This window comes from Capra hircus, chromosome 18 (assembly GCF_001704415.2).
Source record: "Capra hircus breed San Clemente chromosome 18, ASM170441v1, whole genome shotgun sequence".
Taxonomy (NCBI): domain Eukaryota; kingdom Metazoa; phylum Chordata; class Mammalia; order Artiodactyla; family Bovidae; genus Capra; species Capra hircus.
Window position 1 is genome coordinate 24,456,923 of NC_030825.1, and position 17,837 is coordinate 24,474,759.

Here is a 17,837-nt window from a genome sequence, read left to right on the forward strand (position 1 = left end):
CCTTCTAAACCATACTGTAGCTCAACCCTTTCCAGGACACATAGCTTCAACAAGGTTGGCGACTGTGTAGAGTTTTCCATGGATGCGGAAATAAGCAATCTCATAGGGTGCTTTGAAACAAGGCAGGTTTTCCCTTGGACTGCAAGGAGATCAAACCAGTCAATCCTAAAGGAAATCAACCCTGAATATTCATTGGAAGGACTGATGCTAAAGCTCCAATACTTTGGGGCCACCTGATGTGTAGAGCTGACTCATTGAAAAAGACCCTGATGCTGGGAAAGATTGAAGGCAAAAGGAGGAGGGGGCGGCAAAGAATGAGACGGTTAGATAACGCCACCAACTCAATTGTCATGAATTTGAGTAAAATCCAGGAGATAGTGAAGGACAGGGAAGCCTGGTATGCTGCAGTCCATGGGGTCACAAAGAGTCAGACACGACCTAGCGACCTAACAAGAAATGCAAGTTTAGGTAAAGTTCTAGTACATTCAAAATAAGTCTACTTTCTACTTAACATCATTCAGACTAGAGGGTTTTTTCAAGAGGGACAGATGGAAAATATTCCTTTAACTTGTTGACTTCATGTTTCCAGTGGCCCAAACCTCACTGCACAAGAAGGATGGCTTTTTATGCTATGTTCTGTCACACCCATGCTGCAAGGAAAATGGTCTTATCATATTTTCTTTTCTTTAATACTTTCCAATTTAGATGTGGCCTGATGCAATCAATGTATATGGATCAAAATGTTGGAAGATCTCAGTTCCTACTGATGGAGGAAATAATCTCAACTATGATGATCAACACATGTTACTCTGATAACCTGAATGATTGTTTAGCACAGGGCTTCCCTGGTGGCTCAGTTGGTAAAGAATCTGCCTGCAATGCAGGAGACCTGGGTTTGATTCCTGGATTGGAAAGATCCCCTGGAGAAGGGAATGGCTACCCACTCCAGTACTCTGGCCAGGAGAATTCCATGGACTGTATAGTCCATGGGGTCACAAAGAGTCAGACACAACTGAGCGACGTGCACTTCTTTGTTGCATTCTAGGCAAAGCACGCTTCCCCATCCTGTTGATCTTGGGCTGGCCCATGTAACTTCCTCTGGCAAGCATAAGTCTGGACATGACACCGGCAGAAACCCTGCGTGTCTTGTGCATCTTGGCCTGGCCCTTGTGCTTCTGTTGTTCTCTATAAGAAGATTACATTGTGGGTGGCCTTTGGTCCAAAGAGGATATATGGAGGAACCCCTAAGTGTCACCTTGGATCTTGGAGTCATGAGCCTGAAGTCCAACCTAGTCCAATTAAGTTGCACCCAGTGCAGAAAGGATGAAATAATGCCATCTGCAGCAACATGGACGGACCTGAAGACTGTCATAGTAAGTGAAGTAAATCAGACAGAGAAAGACAAGTACCATGCTATCACTTATAAGCAGAATCTAAAATAAACAATTCAAATGAACTAATTTACAAAATAGAAACAGATTCACAGACTTAGAAAATAAACTTATGGTTACCAAAGGGGAAAGGTGGCAGGGAGGGATAAATGAGAAGTTTGGGATTGGCATAAAAACACTACTATATTTAAAATAGATAACTAACAAGAACCTACTGTATAGCGCAAGGAACTCTGCTTAATATTCTGTAATAAGCTATATGAGAAAGGAATTTGAAAAAGAATAGAGAAGCATATTTATAATTGAATCCTTTGCTGTACACCTGAAACTACCACGACATTGTAAATCAACTATAGTCCAATATAAAATGAAAATTAAAATAAAACAGAGATGATGTCTATAAAAAAAAGAAAGGCATCAATAAAACATTTGTACAAAAATCTGTAAAAAATGGCAACCAGTGCACAAACCTACGGGTGACAAATTAATACTTGTTATTTTAAGACACTGATTTTGGGGGTGGTTGGTTATACAGCATTTATTGCAGCAATAACTGGCTAACATATTACTTTCTGGGATAAACAAACATCCTTTAACTCCTCATGCTTGTTTAGAATGAAAAATAACCTTGGTATAGTTGGATTTGGAACATTTTTCCCCAAAAGTCAATTTTTCAAAAGTAACCAGAAGTGCACTCAAGAAAGATATATTCTTTTTAGTGTGTTCTATTCTCACTTCAACCCCAAACTATGCACTCTGCGAGAATGGACCTGTCATTCTATTCTTTGTTTTAATGGTTGGCACTAATTAACAGTCCATTACAATGGCGTCCCCCCAGCTGATGCCTTTTGATGTGAACTTTTTTCAAGTTCCATCCCCTTTGTTGTGAAAACCTTCCAACTCCTCACTCTGCCACAGTTTAATTTGTAATCAAAATTATGAACTAATGAAATAACACAAGTCTTGTTTAAATAGGGTGGTTTGCTTGTTTGTTTTCAAAATTATACCAATTTGCCATTTTACCAAATTCACATCCTTTTTTTTTTTTTAATGAAAGCAACATCTTCACTATCACAATTTGAAATGAGAAGCCTCTTGGACTTGTTGCCTACAATTAAACCACAACAAAAGGAAGCCGAAGTCATTTCACTTTTCATAAGGCCGTAATTATTCTTTAGCTATTGGAATACGACATCCCTTAGGAGCTAATTATCGAAAAGCTCTCATCACACATAGGAAACACACAAACAAATCCTTCAAGCACAAAGTAAATGTTCAACATTAAAGAGCTGCATCCAGGAAGTCATACCAATCAGTTGGGCCAGCTAATTACTAATCTGATTTTTGGAGTAGCTGCATTAGATAATTATGATGACTATTCATAACATGAGAAGCAGAGCCTTTGACTGACTTTAATAAAGATCTAGCTGAAAGAAAAACTGTTACTAAGAGCCATAACATAAAATTTGCATTGCAATGGAGCCAAGTGTAGTAGACACTTTTTAATAGAAAACATTTCATTTATCACATGATAGATACATTTAATATACCTTTTTTGTGGCTGTCATGTTTAAAGGTAGAGTAAGCTAGTATATTGATCTGATTTCATATGAGCCATGCAGTACTGCTTATAGTCCAATTCAGACTTTAAAATGTATATTATAAAATACTTTTCTGAATCAGTTGATATTCACATTAGATAAATATAGCATATTAAAGGTTAATTCCAAAGGAACCAAAGTCAGAGTTATATATATAATGTGGTGACTACTCCCCTCATTCTTAAATGTATTTCTATATCAGGATATTGAAATTCTTCTTAATTTAGAAATGGTTTTAAAACAAATAGACATTCATACACTGTTGATGGAAATGCATATTGGTACTTTTTCAGACAGCAACTTGCCAATAGCTATTAAAGCTAAAATATCTATATCCTTTTGACCTAGCCACGTACCTTCTGAAATTTTTATCTTGTAGACAGACTTGTGTGTGTGCATGCTAAGTTGCTTCAGTCATTTCCGACTCTTTGTAATCCCATGGACTGTAGCCCGTCAGGCCCCGCTGTCTAAGGGATTCTCCAGGCAAGAATACTGGAGTTAGTTGCCATGCCCTCCTCCAGGGGATCTTCCCAACCCAGGGATTGAACCTGCATCTCTTACGTCTCCTGCATTGGCAGATGGATTCTTTACCAATAATCCCACCTGGGAAGCCAGACAGACTTGCATTAGCACTCAAAAATAATGTAAAAGGATGTTCATTACAACATTGGAAGAGAAAACAAAGAAAGAATAAGTAAAATAAATAATTGAATTGCCATTAATCTTTATTAACTGCTTTCTGATAAATCCATTATAACAGAATGCTTAGGCAACTGCTAAAGACACTGAAGATACACAGTTCAGTTCAGTTCAGTTCAGTCGCTCAGTCGTGTCCAACTCTTTGTGACCCCACGAATCACAGCACGCCAGGCCTCCCTGTCCATCACCAACTCCCAGAGTTCACTCAGACTCGCATCCATCGAGTCAGTGATGCCATCCAGCCATCTCATCCTCTGTCGTCCCCTTCTCCTCCTGACCCCAATCCCTCCCAGCATCAGAGTCTTTTCCAATGAGGCAACTCTTCTCATGAGGTGGCCAGAGTACTGGAGTTTCAGCTTTAGCATCATTCCTTCCAAAGAAATCCCAGGGCTGATCTCCTTCAGAATGGACTGGTTGGATCTCCTTGCAGTCCAAGGGACTCTCAAGAGTCTTCTCTAACACCACAGTTTAAAAGCATCAATTCTTTGGCACTCAGCTTTCTTCACAGTCCAACTCTCACATCCATACATGACCACTGGAAAAACCATAGCCTTGACTAGACAGACCTTTGTTGGAAAAGTAATGTCTCTGCTTTTTAATATGCTATCTAGGTTGGTCATCACTTTTCTTCCAAGGAGTAAGCGTCTTTTAATTTCATGGTTGCAGTCACCATCTCCAGTGATTTTGGAGTCCAAAAAAATAAAGTCTGACCCTGTTTCCCCATCTATTTGCCATGAAGTGATGGGACCAGATGCCATGATCTTCGTTTTCTGTATGTTGAGCTTTAAGCCAACTTTTTCACTCTCCTCTTTCACTTTCATCAAGAGGCTTTTTAGTTCCTCTTCACTTTCTGCCATAAGAGTGGTGTCATCTGCATATCTGAGGTTATTGATATTTCTCCCGGCAATCTTGATTCCAGCTTGTGCTTCTTCCAGCCCAGCATTTCTCATGATGTACTCTGCATAGAAGTTCAATAACCAGGGTGACAATATACAGCCTTGATGTACTCCTTTTCCTATTTGGAGCTAGCCTGTTGGTCCATGTCCAGTTCTAACTGTTGCTTCCTGACCTGCATATAGGTTTCTCAAGAGGCAGGTCAGGTGGTCTGGTATTCCCATCTCTTTCTTTTTTTTATTTTTTTTTATGAGTATGTTTAGTTTTATTTTATTTATTTATTTTTTTTTTTTTAAATCTTTATTCTTACATGCGTTCCAACATGAACCCCCTCCATCTCCCTCCCATAACATCTCTCTGGTCATCCCATGCACCAGCTCCAAGCATGCTGTATCCTGCATCAGACATAGACTGCGATTCAATTCTTACATGATAGTATACATGTTAGAATGTCCATCTCTTTCAAAATTTCCACAGTTTATTGCGACCCACACAGTCAAAGGCTTTGGTATAGTCAATAAAGCAGAAACAGATATTTTTCTGGAAGTCTCTTGCTTTTTCCATGATCCAGCAGATGTTGGCAATTTGATCTCTGGTTCCTCTGCCTTTTCTAAAACCAGCTTGAACATCTGGAAGTTCACGGTTCACGTATTGCTGAAGCCTGGCTTGGAGAACTTTGAGCATTACTTTACTAGTGTGTGACATGAGTGCAGTTGTGCAGTAGTTTGAGCATTCTTTGGCATTGCCATTCTTTGGGATTGGAATGAAAACTGACCTTTTCCAGTCCTGTGGCCACTGCTGAGTTTTCCAAATTTGCTGGCATCTTGAGTGCAGCACTTTCACAGCATCATCTTTCAGGATTTGAAATAGCTCAACTGGAATTCCATCATCTCCACTAGCTTTGTTTGTAGTAATGCTTTCTAAGGCCCACTTGACTTCACATTCCAGGATGTCTGGCTCTAGGTGAGTGATCACACCATCGTGATTATCTTGGTCATGAAGATCTTTTTTGTATAGTTCTCCTGTGTATTCTTGCCACCTCTTCTTAATATCTTCTGCTTCTGTTAGGTCCATACCATTTCTGTCCTTTATCGAGCCCATCTTTGCATGAAATGTTCTTTTGGTGTCTCTAATTTTCTTGAAGAGATCTCTAGTCTTTCCCATTCTGTTGTTTCCTCTGTTTCTTTGCATTGTTTGCTGAGGAAGGCTTTCTTATCTCTTCTTGCTATTCTTTGGAACTCTGCATTCAGATGCTTGTATCTTTCCTTTTCTCCTTTGCTTTTTGCTTCTCTTCTTCAGGTATGACCTAAATCAAATCCCTTATGATTATACAGTGGAAATGAGAAATAGATTTAAGGGACTAGATTTGATAGAGTGCCTGTTGAATTATGGACAGAGGTTCGTGACATTGTACAGGAGACAGGGATCAAGACCATCCCCATGGAAAAGAAATACAAAAAAGCAAAATGGCTGTCTGAGGAGGCCTTACAAATAGCTGTGAAAAGAAGAGAAGCGAAAAGCAAAGGAGAAGAAACACAGAGAAGATACCTATATGCACATTTATACAAAGATGTTCAAGGTCTGTTAAATGCATTAAAAGGTACAATATGTATGGTGTGATCCCATTTCATTTTTGTAACCTAACAAGATATGCATATGCTTCCCAGATAAATGTCCATACAAATGTTTTCCATCACTGTATATGTTTATGCCTATGTGAGTGTGAGTAGGTAGACAGATATGCAGATAGACAGAGAAAAAGAAAGATCTCTATTTCCACCCTCACTGTCCAGTTTAGGCCACGGTCACCTCTCCCTGATACAGTCAACAGCCTCCTTGTTGTCACCGTGATGCCTATATTGGATTTCTCGGGTCTGTCGTATACCCAGAGACTCAAATGATTCATCTAAAGTACAAATGGGTCCACATCACTGCTTGGCTTAATGCTACTCAGCGGTTCCCCCTCACCCTACCAGCTGGGCCCACACTCCTCAGCCAGGCTCACAAGTCCTCCACAGTGGGGTCCACCTCTCCATGAGCCGCATTTCCAGTTATCCCCCATCTCACCTGCATGCTCCAGCACTGAGGCCTATGCACAGCCAAGTCGGGTTTACACATGTTATCCCTTGTGCCCGAAATGTCCGTCCTCTCTCTCACTGATTCCCTACCTGTCTCTCTCCCTACACGCCCTTTCTCTCTAAGTCGCTAAGTCACTTCAGTTGTGTCCGACTCTGTGCAACCCCATAGACGGCAGCCCACCACGCTCCCCCATCCCTGGGATTCTCCAGGCAAGAATACTGGAGTGGGTTGCCATTTCCTTCTCCAATGCATGAAAGGGAAAAGTGAAAGTGAAGTCGCTCAGTCGTATCCGACTCCTAGCAACCCCATGGACTGCAGCCCACCAGGCTCCTCCGTCCATGGGATTTTCCAGGCAAGAGCACTGGAGTGGGAGCCATTGCCTTCTGCGACTAAGCACACACAAAAATACATACAAATTTCTCTCAAGAAGCCATCTCTCAGAGCCAGGATTTTGCTCATTCTGTTTCCAGTTTCTACATCTACTACTGCCGGCCTCTTCCTCTTTCCAGTTAGTGCAATTCCTCTACGTGATTCCTAGATACTCTTTAGGAGTCAGTTTATAAGATCATCATCTGCTACTCTGAGTTCCCAAAGCATAGTGATCCCTCTCTACTGTATTTGCCTTCTGACTTGTGTGTCTCCCTCCCTTAGGGTGACCAGCCATCCCAGTATGCCTGAGATTGTCCCTGTGTTTAGCATTGAAGATCCCACATCCCAAGAAACCCTGCAGTCTCAGGCAAACAGGGAAGGTTGGGGACCCACTAGCCTTAGACTTTATGTTCATCAAGGACAAAGACTGAGCAAAAGACCTGGCACATGACAGATGAGTACTGATCTGAATTAAATAAAAGAAGAGAGAGGAATGTGAGTGTAACTATACTTGGACATGTAGGGTGAAGAGCTCTTCATTTGGTCCCTGGTCATGTAAACTTTTTAAATGTCATCAAAACATGATACATTAAGGGTAGGAAAGTTGTCAAATACACAAGTTAGTAAGATGCACACTGTAATTCACAAAACATTCATGCATGTAATAAGTGTGTATTAACCACCTTTTGGGTGCTGGGTACAGTGAATTACAATGGGCAATAAGGATTAGGCAGATATGGACTCCTCCCAAAGAAGTCTGCAGGGGGATTTCATAAAAACTCAAACAAAGAGAAAGAATTATGGCATTAAAAAAAAAAAAAAAAGACCAGGTAATCTATGTGTGAGCCTACCAAGAAAAGGCTTCAGGGAGGAGGTGAGGGTACATTTGGGAAGGGTTTACATTTGGATAAGGTTTAAGCAGAAGGATGAGAAAGGACTCCCAGTTTGAGAAAAGACTCTGCTCTAAGTGTTCCCTGAGATAGGAAAACTCATGTGCACGTGGCTTAAGAATATGGATGTGTGTGTTTTCTATGGCTGTGTTAAAAAAAAAAATCACCACACAGTTAGCATCTGAAAATGATGATCATTTATCATCCCATTTATCACCGGGCTTTCCTGGTGGCTAAGAGGTTAAAGCGTCTGTCTCCAATGCAGGAGACTCAGGTTCGATCCCTGGGTTGGGAAGATCCCCTGGAGAAGGAAATGGTAAACTACTCCAGTATTCTTGCCTGGAGAATCCCATGGTTGGAGAAGCCTGGTAGGCTACAGTCCACTGGGTCACAAAGAGTCAGACACGACTGAGCGACTTCACTTTCACTTTATCACCCCATAGCTTCCATGGGTCAGAAGTCTGGGCTCAACCTCGCTGGTTCTCCACTCAGCATCTCCCAGGGCTGAAATCAAGGTGTTCCTCTGGGGAGCTCCTCTTCCAAGCTCATGTGGTTGTTGGCAGGGCTCAGTTCCCTGCTGTTGTGTGAGTGAGTTTCTGTATTTTTCTTCTTACTTACTGGGTAAGGACCCTTCCTAGCTTCTAGAGGCCACCCTCAAATCCTTTCCTCATAGCTGCCTCCAAAGACCCTCTCACAACAGCAGCAGCTTGCTTCTTCAAGGCCAGCAAAATTTTTCTGACTTCCAGAAGAATCTGTCCTTCTTTTTAAAGACTCACCTAATTAGGTCATGCCCACCTGGCATAGGGCTTCCCTGGTGGCTCAGTGGTAAAGAACCCACCTGCCAACACAGGAGGCTGGGGTTCAATCCCTGGGTCAGGAAGACCCCCTGGAGGAGGGCATGGCAACCTGCTTCAGTATTCTTGCCTGGAGAATCCCATGGATAGAGGAGCCTGGCGGGCTAGTCCATGGGGTCGCAAAGAGTCATACACGACTTAGCCACAGAGCACGGCCCCATGGCACCTAGGATAACTCTCCTTTGACAAACTCCGAGTCAGCTGACTAGTAACCTAACACATTCTCCAGTTTCTTCCATACTTAAAAGGAGAAGATTACATCAAGCACATATACCAGGGGTGGAGGCAGGTATAGGAATGTTGGCAGCCACAGTAGAACATTTCCTACCACAAGGGGTGATCAAGGGATTTGAGGGGCATTAGAGAAGTCGCCGGGAATAAAAGTGTCACATGATGGAGGGCCTTGACGGCAAGACAAGGAGTTTGGAGACTGAGGATTTTTAAGTTGAATAGTAGCATAATGAGAAGTAGAACAGGAAAAGGCAGTACCTTTATCAGAACTCTACAGGAGAGTTGGATAAAATTATTTTAAGTGTTAGTCGCTCAGTCGTGTCTGACTCTTTGAAACCCCACAGACTGTAACCCACCAGGCTTCTCTGTCCATGGAATTCTCCAGGGAAGAATACTGGTGTGGGTTGCCATTCCCTTCTCCAAGGGATCTTCCTGACCCAGGGGTTGAACTCAGGTCTCCTGGATTACAGGTAGATTCTTTATAGATTCTTTACTGACTGAGCCACCAGGGAAGCCCAGCATGTTAAAAATGGAAAAGCTTTAGAGCAAGGATGGGAACTTATTTGCATTAACTCGGATCAAGTAGTATTGGCTGCCTGGAGGGCTGCGTTGGGAGGATTTGGGGTCATTTCTGGACTGCGAAGGCAGCAGCCCTGGGCTCTATTGGCAGTGTGTGAAACAGTGAGGGTAGAGACAAGCCACAGCTCTGGAGCTGGGGCTGGCCACCCTGGCATTTGAGAAGATAGTTTCAGACCTTGTACCTCTGCTAAGGAAAATAGCAAGTCTATTTTCCAGGATTCTAAGGTTTAATCTAGCATCCCGCAAAGCAAATCAAAACCAGCAAACATTAGGAAGCTCTTCAAGCCTTCTCCAAATGTCAGGAGCTAGAATAAAATACAAATAAATTAATCCACTGGGCGCTTCTGCTATTCCTTTCTCTCTCCTGGGGCGGGGGAGGCGGGGGTCGGGGCGGGAAACAGCTCCAAAATTTAGGAATTTCTAGCAATCTCTTTAAACACCAGAAAACAGGTCTGCCAGGCAAAGAATTCAAATGCCCTTGCTTTGGACTTTGATGATGCATTCCAAGGCTGCATGGAGACATGTGTAAGGAGAGTGATGAGAAAGTTAATCCTCTAATGATAGGTCTAAGGCCCAGAGGGAAGCCTCATCACAGGGTCATGTGTGTAGGTGGGGGTGGGGGGATGTCAGCTTGGCAGAGCAGGCACTCACCTGCCCCTCCCCACCCCACTGCTTAGGCTCTCCCACCATCTCTCACATACCTTTAGGAGCAGCCTTACGCCTTCCAAATCAGAAGCCAAAATCCCAATAGACTGATTAAACAGGCTTTTTTTTTTTTTTTTCCTATATGTCCAAAAGCTGTGCCCTGGGTATTTGGTGTTACTCAAGAGAGTGCTAAGAAAACGTGGCTTCAGAGTTGGAAGCCCTGGAGGGACTTCTGACTACTTTTTAGTGAGTATGGTGGATTAGATTACTGGGTTTTAAATTTTTATTTATTTATTTATTTTGGGTGCGCTAGGTGATTGTTGCTGTGCATAGACTTTTCTCTAGTTGCGATAAGCAGAGGGTACTCTCTCGAGTTGAGGTGTTGGTGGGGGGAGGCTTCTCCTTGTGGTAGTCGCTTCTCTTGTTGCAGAGCGCAGGCTCTGGGAATGCGGGCTTCAGTAGCTGCAGTGCCCAGGCTCAGTAACTGTGGTGCATGGGCTTAGCTGCCCTGTGGCATGCGGCATCTTCCCAGACCAGGGATTGACCCCGTGTCCCCTACATTGGCAGGCAGATTGAGGACTAGGCCAGCAGGGAAGTCCTAGGTTACTGTTTGATGAACAGTCTCTCTGAATGCCTATGTTCCTATGTCCTTGGAAGGAGCATATTTCCCCTCCACCCATGTCGAGCCTGACCATGTGACCTGCACTGGTTAATGAAACATTAGTGGTTTTGACACAGTTAGAGGTTTAAACTGTGTTTGAGAGATCGGGTTTGCCCACTATGTCTCCCATCACTACAAGAAAAACATGCCCAAACTAGCCTCTGGTCCAACGAGGATAAAAGGCGCAAGAGCAGACCTGAACTCAACAGCCGCTTGGAGTTAAGCCTGCAGGAGCCCAGATGAGACCAAGAAAGCTAACAGATATGTAAGCACGAAGAGTAGATGCCGACTATCTTAAGCCACTGAGTTTAGGAGGGGTTTGTTACAAAGTTATTGTGACAACCCTTGATGGGTATTGTAGGTATGAGGCCTCGGGGAGGTTCCTTTTTCTCCCCCTCAGTTTCTTTACATAGTGAGTACATGGATGCTAAGTCATTTCAGTCACGTCCAACTCTTCACGACCCCATGGACTGTAGCCTGCCAGGCTCCTCTGTCCATGGGATCGGACCTGCATCACTTATGTCTCCTGCACCGGCAGGCGGGTTCTTAACCACTAGTGCCACCCGGGAAGCCCTTCTTCACATAGTAAAAGGATACAACAAAGGCACCTCTTCACAGGGCTGCTGTGAGGACCAACAGAAACAAGGCATTTAAGTAGCTCATAGGGGTGAATGACGCAGAAGCACTTAAGCGTAGTTTGTCATCACAGTTAGAAGAATGAACTCTGGATCCAGTTTGGTGGTGGGGGGTTTCAACTCCTGGCACTATGAATCTGCTACAGATCAGGCTGGTGGAGAGAGTCAAGTGTGAGAGCAATTTCAAAACCAAGACATGTCTATGCTAGCAAAGAAACGTAAATCCGGACCTCCTCGCTCAGCTATATATTCTTGCCTCCATACATCACTAAGGGCCCGTGCTAGGCAAGGTCCTAGGATAATTCTCAGGACACAGACTTCCGTGGTCTCTAATCTTAGAAGGGTTCCAAGACACAGGAGAGGTGGGGGTGAGGCCCTGGGGGCAGAGAGGAGATGCGTGAGGAGGGGCTACGGATCCAGGATATACACAGAGCCCTTTCTGGGGCTGGGCTGCAACAGGCATGTTGCTCCTCCTGAGGCTGCGGTTTGAGAGGAGGGCTTCCCAGGTAGCTAGCTCAGTGGTAAAGAATCCACCTGCCAACACAGGAGATATGGGCTGGATCCCTGGATCAAGAAGATACCCTGGAGGAGGTTATGGCAACCCACTCTAATGTTCTTGCCTGGGAGATCCCATGGGCAGAAGAGCCTGGCGGGCTACAGTCCATAGGGTCTCAAAGAGCTGGACATGTCTTAGGGACTGAGCATGGACATGAGCACCACTGAAGTCTGCAAGAAGCTCTGGAGACTCATACCAGGGAGATTAATACTATCCACAGCAACTCAGTGCTGGTGGTTTAAAGCTTGGACGCTGAAAATTCAGACTCAGGAGGAGTGAGGGTCCCTCAGAGAACATTCATGGACAAGACAGATGATAAGTCTGAGCTAGGAGTTATGTACAATTCAAGGCTGGGCATTTAGACTTAGAAGCACAGTGAAGCAAGTAAAAGCTTTGACTCTGCTAGACTGCCTTAAGTTCAAACCCTGGCTTCTGGCATTTGCAAGTTGTGTGACCTTCAGCAAGTTATTGTAACAGCTCTGAACCTCAGTTTCCTAAGGGAAGTTAGGAAAATAGGGTTATTATTAGAATTTACCTTCTCAGGTGCTTATGAAAATTAAAATCATTAAATATATAAAGCACTTCGAATGGACTTCAGTACTACCTATTAACATTATTTTTATTATTTATTTGGCTGCACCAGGTCTTAGCTGTGGCATCCAGGATCTACTTACCTGACAAGGGAACAAACCTGGGCCCCTATCAATGGGAGCTTGGAATCTTAGCCACTGGACTACCAGGGAAAGTCCTTACTCTTCTTCTTATTGATAGTACAGGCTCACAAACCCTTATCTGAATCACATGAGCTGGAGATATATTTTATAACTCAGAATTTTCAGATTTTAGAAAAGAAATATGAATGCACATATACAAATTGTACAAAAGAAATATGGTGCAGATATAAAGATTTTAGAGAAGAAACATGCTGTACATAGAAAAGCACAGTAGGATCTGGGGTTTTATTCTCTAACCAAATATATGAATATTTATGTGGTGAAATATGTGAATATTTAGATCAAATAAGAACTAGAAATAGCTTCATGTCAGTTCAGGTCAGATTCTGCTGCCTTATAAGATTTTTTAAAGAGCAAAGCAAACAAATGATAACAAAAATAAAACTCTTTGAGTTTCTAGGGCTTTGAGGATTTGAGCAATGCAAAAAAGAATTTGTGGCTTTTATCACTGGAAGTGATGGAGACTGCATAAGTGTGTTGGGCCAGGAAGCAGGGGGGCAGAGGAAGGTCCCTTCCACCTAGGTTGGTTGGGAAAGACGGTGTAAGAGGCAGATTTGGAGTGGAGACCCTCAAGGACTGGCAGGGTCTCAAAGGCAGGACTCAGGCAGCAACACTGGTACTTATTAATAAAAACAGGCAGGAAGCAAAGCCCAGGGTAGATGGCTCAGAACTTGTCAAGAGGTGAACTGAAGCTGGACTGTGAATAGCCTTGGATGCAAGGACAAGAATATAGGCTTTCTATTATGAGAAGGAGATGATTTCACTGGAGTTCAATCTGGCATCTCAGCCAATTTCTGCCTCTGGTACAAAGCCTGGTAGGTCTTTTAGAGATGGATGATCTTAAGTTATGCCCCTTGATGGGGACCATGCTCTAGAATGCCCTGTCCTTCACCTTCAAAGTTTGATCATTAATAACTACCCACTCTGGGACACACTTTGCCTGTCACCATGGTGACAGACACTGTCAGCTGCCCACCCACATCACCTTGGCACTCATTTGTAAATATAGAAAGATGCTCAGTGAGAACACCTGCAAATCTTTACCAAAGGTTCTTTCTGGTTGCTGGTGTACCCTGGGCTGGTGTACAAAGTCAACTGGAAATGCAAAAAGTTAAATACCCTCAGAAGTAGCCCTTAACCAGTGATGGACAGGACACTGAGGATAAATATCCCAAGTCCCTCACCCTCAGATCAGGATAATAATGAAGTATATTCTCCAACGCATATGCTCTCCAATGAGTCCTACAATTCCCCTGGGAAAATGGGGTCCAGATGTCCCCAGCAGTAACCTTTAATGCACTGTGTCAGCGTCCTGCCCACTTCTGTCTCACTCTACCCTGTAACCATGTTTCTTGGCATCACCTTCCAAATAAACTAGTTCCACTTGAATCTTTGTCTCAGGGTCTGTTTCTGGGGCAACTCAAACTGGGTCACCATAGACATCGGAGTGGCCTTCATGCTGGATTTGGCTCATGGTTTCCACTGGGAGAGGTTAAACATCTCAAGGAGAGAAACTTTCATTGGCCTTTGAATCCCCATTGTGCACTTAGAGGAAGTAAAAAGAAAGTGAAAGTTAGTCACACAGTCCATTTCTTTGCAATCCCATGGACTGTAGCCTCTTTGGCTCCTCTGTCCATGGAATTCTCCAGGCAAGAGTACTGGAGTTGCCATTTCCTTCTCCAGGGGATCTTCCCGGGTTCAATCCCTGAGTCTCCTGCATTGCAGGTGAATTCTTTACCAGCTGAGCCAGTAGGGAAGCCCATGGCACTTAGACAGTAGACATCAAATAAGGTTGTTTGTGGATTTACTTGGAAAATTAGATAAGTTGCGATTACTTGCATGTAGCTAAAGGTCACCAATGACTTCAAGGTCAAAGCCCAGTTTCTGGGTTTTATTCACTGGCTCTCCCACTGGCTTGGTGATCTTGAGCAAATCCATTCATCTGTCTAAGACTTAGTCTCTATGAAATGAAGATGAGAAACTTTGCCACTTAGAGCTGCTATGAGCATTATCATGTGTGTGAATCACCAAGCTTATGTCCTGGCTTTCTGTGTTAGTTACAGCTTTAGACACATTCTGTCCCCAAATATCCTCTTCTTCACCTCTTTCCTCCCATAACCTCGGAGTCATGGTTTTAAGGTTCTCTTAAAATTACTGAAGTGGATTCAAGGCCACATGAATATGATCCCGGGCATTCCACCCCTTACACAGAAAATCTCCATTTTTCAAAGAAGACTTTGTGGCAGCATCTTTCATCACCAGCTCTGATACTGATACATGCATACACATACAAACAAACATGGATGGATTCTTTACAAGGCAGCTTTCTCTGTTCCTTTTGCAATCACAACATGGATGCCAACTCAACAATCTTGTGTTTAACCAACAAAACAAACATTTGTATCACCTAGAGTAAAGAGATTCCTAAGCTTGGATCATTAGAATTAGATCTTCTCATTCTATTATCACCATTGAACATTTCCCAAGACATCATGGCACACATGGCCCTAGTCTAGGTGCTTAGGAGGCCAAGGAACGGTGGTATGCATGAAGCTTACCCACAAAGACTGTCAACGTGAGAAAGACACCATGTAGTGTGTGTGTGTGTGTACACGTGCGTGCACGTGCACACACGAATGCATATGGAGATGTATGCTTATGCAGGCACAGATCTTACCTGTTGTGCTGTCCTAGTTCCCCTCCTGCTTGCAAATGTGGAGCCAGAAGACAGTTTAAATGAAGTACCAACAGTCATCATTTGGGTTTCCAGTCCTAAAATGAGTAGAGAGCTGGATGCACCTGAACAGCTCAGTCCCCTTTCCAGACCTCAGGTTTTCTACCTGTAGGAGCAAGTAACAGTGAATGTTTTTCAGGACTCCATAAACATCTTGGGGCTTCCCAGGTGGCACAGTAGTAAAGAATCCACCTGCCATGCAGGAGACACCAGTTCGATCCACGGGTCAGGGAAGATTCCCCTGGAGTAGGAAATGGCACCCCACTCCAGTATCCTTGCCTAGAAAATGCCATGGACAGAGGAGCCTGGTGGGCTACAGTCCATGGGGTTGCAAAGAGTCAGACATGACTGAGCGACGGCACACACGTAAAGATCTTGAGTTTAGAAAGTTAAATTCAAGAAAAATCTGAAGGCCAGAAGAAGGCACCATGTGATTCCATATACATTTTTTACATTTGCAAACACCCAACTGAAAACTGATTTGTTAAAAAATTGTGCTATTACACTTACTGTGCCTTCTTTATGAACTGGAGTAAAGAGGAGGGATTTATTTGAAAGTCAATAGACTATTTACAGCTCTACTGTAGATGCTAGTTTAAATTCAACATTTTGAATGGGGTAGAAACAATCACATCGGAATTTGACCAAGGATACATTCCATGTCAGTTTAATGCTCCAGCTGTTTAATCAAAATATGAATAAAAGGTCTAAAGCCCAACAAGCAAAAATATCATAGTTGTGGGATTCAGCGATTGCTTCCCCATTGTCAACCAATTACTGTGTAATTTTTCCCTGTGACTGAATAACTAACTGTTAGCAAATAATGAAAAGGCAATTACAGCGACGCTTTGTTCCTATTACTCCCTTCATTTTATTCCGGCTATAATTATTGTCAGAGCTGGAGGTTTACTGTACCATGGCAGCAGCACCAGGAAAGAAAATGGAATGGGCTGGTGCATGGAAAATTGCAAATGTCACAGCTACCTTCATCGCCACTGTCGGACTTCTGAGATTAAAAAATCAGAGGAAAAAGCTCTCCGTGTGGGTTTTACAAATCCTCCACCTCAAGCTGTTGAAGCAACGGGGGAAGTGGGGATGGAGGTGAGGATGGGGGTGGGGGGTGGGCGGTGGGCAGGGAATCAGGCACGATGTTTCTTCTTTTTTCCTGTGTGCAATTCCCAAAGGATGGTGCCTTTTCGCCACAGTCTGCCTGAACCCGACTCGTGGGCTCTTCTTTTAGCCTTTGCTTCTCATTAATGGTCTCCATGCTGTTTCATAATGGGGAGTGGCATATAAATGATACATTTTATGGGGTTTGATCTTTCTTCAGAGAGGAAATATGCTGCATATGGACAGATGTCTGAGAAAGAAAATGATGACTGTGTTCTCTTTGTGCAGTTGCTGGGACCAGTTTTTAGAAGCTGATTCTCACTGATCAATATACCTTCCAGTTTAACTTTGTTTTTATTAAAAATTTTATTTGTAAAAATAAGATGACGGGGATAGAGGTATGACCTTCATATTTTTATAGCTTCTTTATTTAATGAACATACTACCTACAGTGTGCAAGATATGGGACTGGGCTGTGAGGAGTCAGAGAAGACATGGCCCCTGAGACAGAAAGCAGAAAAGGCTTCATCTTGAGGTATTTTTTTTTTTTAATCTAAACAAATGTCTGTCTGCATGAAAAGGAACTTAGCAGAGTCGAAAGTGTGTAGAACTATACGTTCGAAGATCTAGATTCCAAGTCCAGCTTTACAATTACTAACTGGTATATCTTGTTGTATCAGCTAGCTATTGCTATGTAACAAACTATCATCCAAACTCTATGGCTTAAGTCAACAACTGTATTTAATGAAAGCTCATGAATTTTCTTTCGAGTGTCTCACTGGTAAAGAATCCACCTGCCAAAGCAGGAGACAGGGGTTTGATCCCTGGGTTGGGAAGATCCTATGGAGGAGTAAATGGCAGCCCCATGGACAGAGGAGCCTGGTGGGCTGCAGTCCATGGGACTGCAGTTAGATATGACTGAGTGACTAAGCACACACACACAGAAATCTGCAGGTCAAAGGAGGGTCTGCTCCAGGTTGAGCTTGGCCATGGCATCTGCTCCGGGGAACTTTGCTCCAGGTGTCTCTTACCTTCCTCTTTGGAACAGTTGGTCAGCCTAGACTGTCCTGATGGTAACGACTGACGAGCGAGAGACCAATCAGAAGCATGCAGGCACTTGCAAGCCTCTGCTTCACGCCTGCTAACATCCTGTGAGCAGAATGAATATAGTTAGA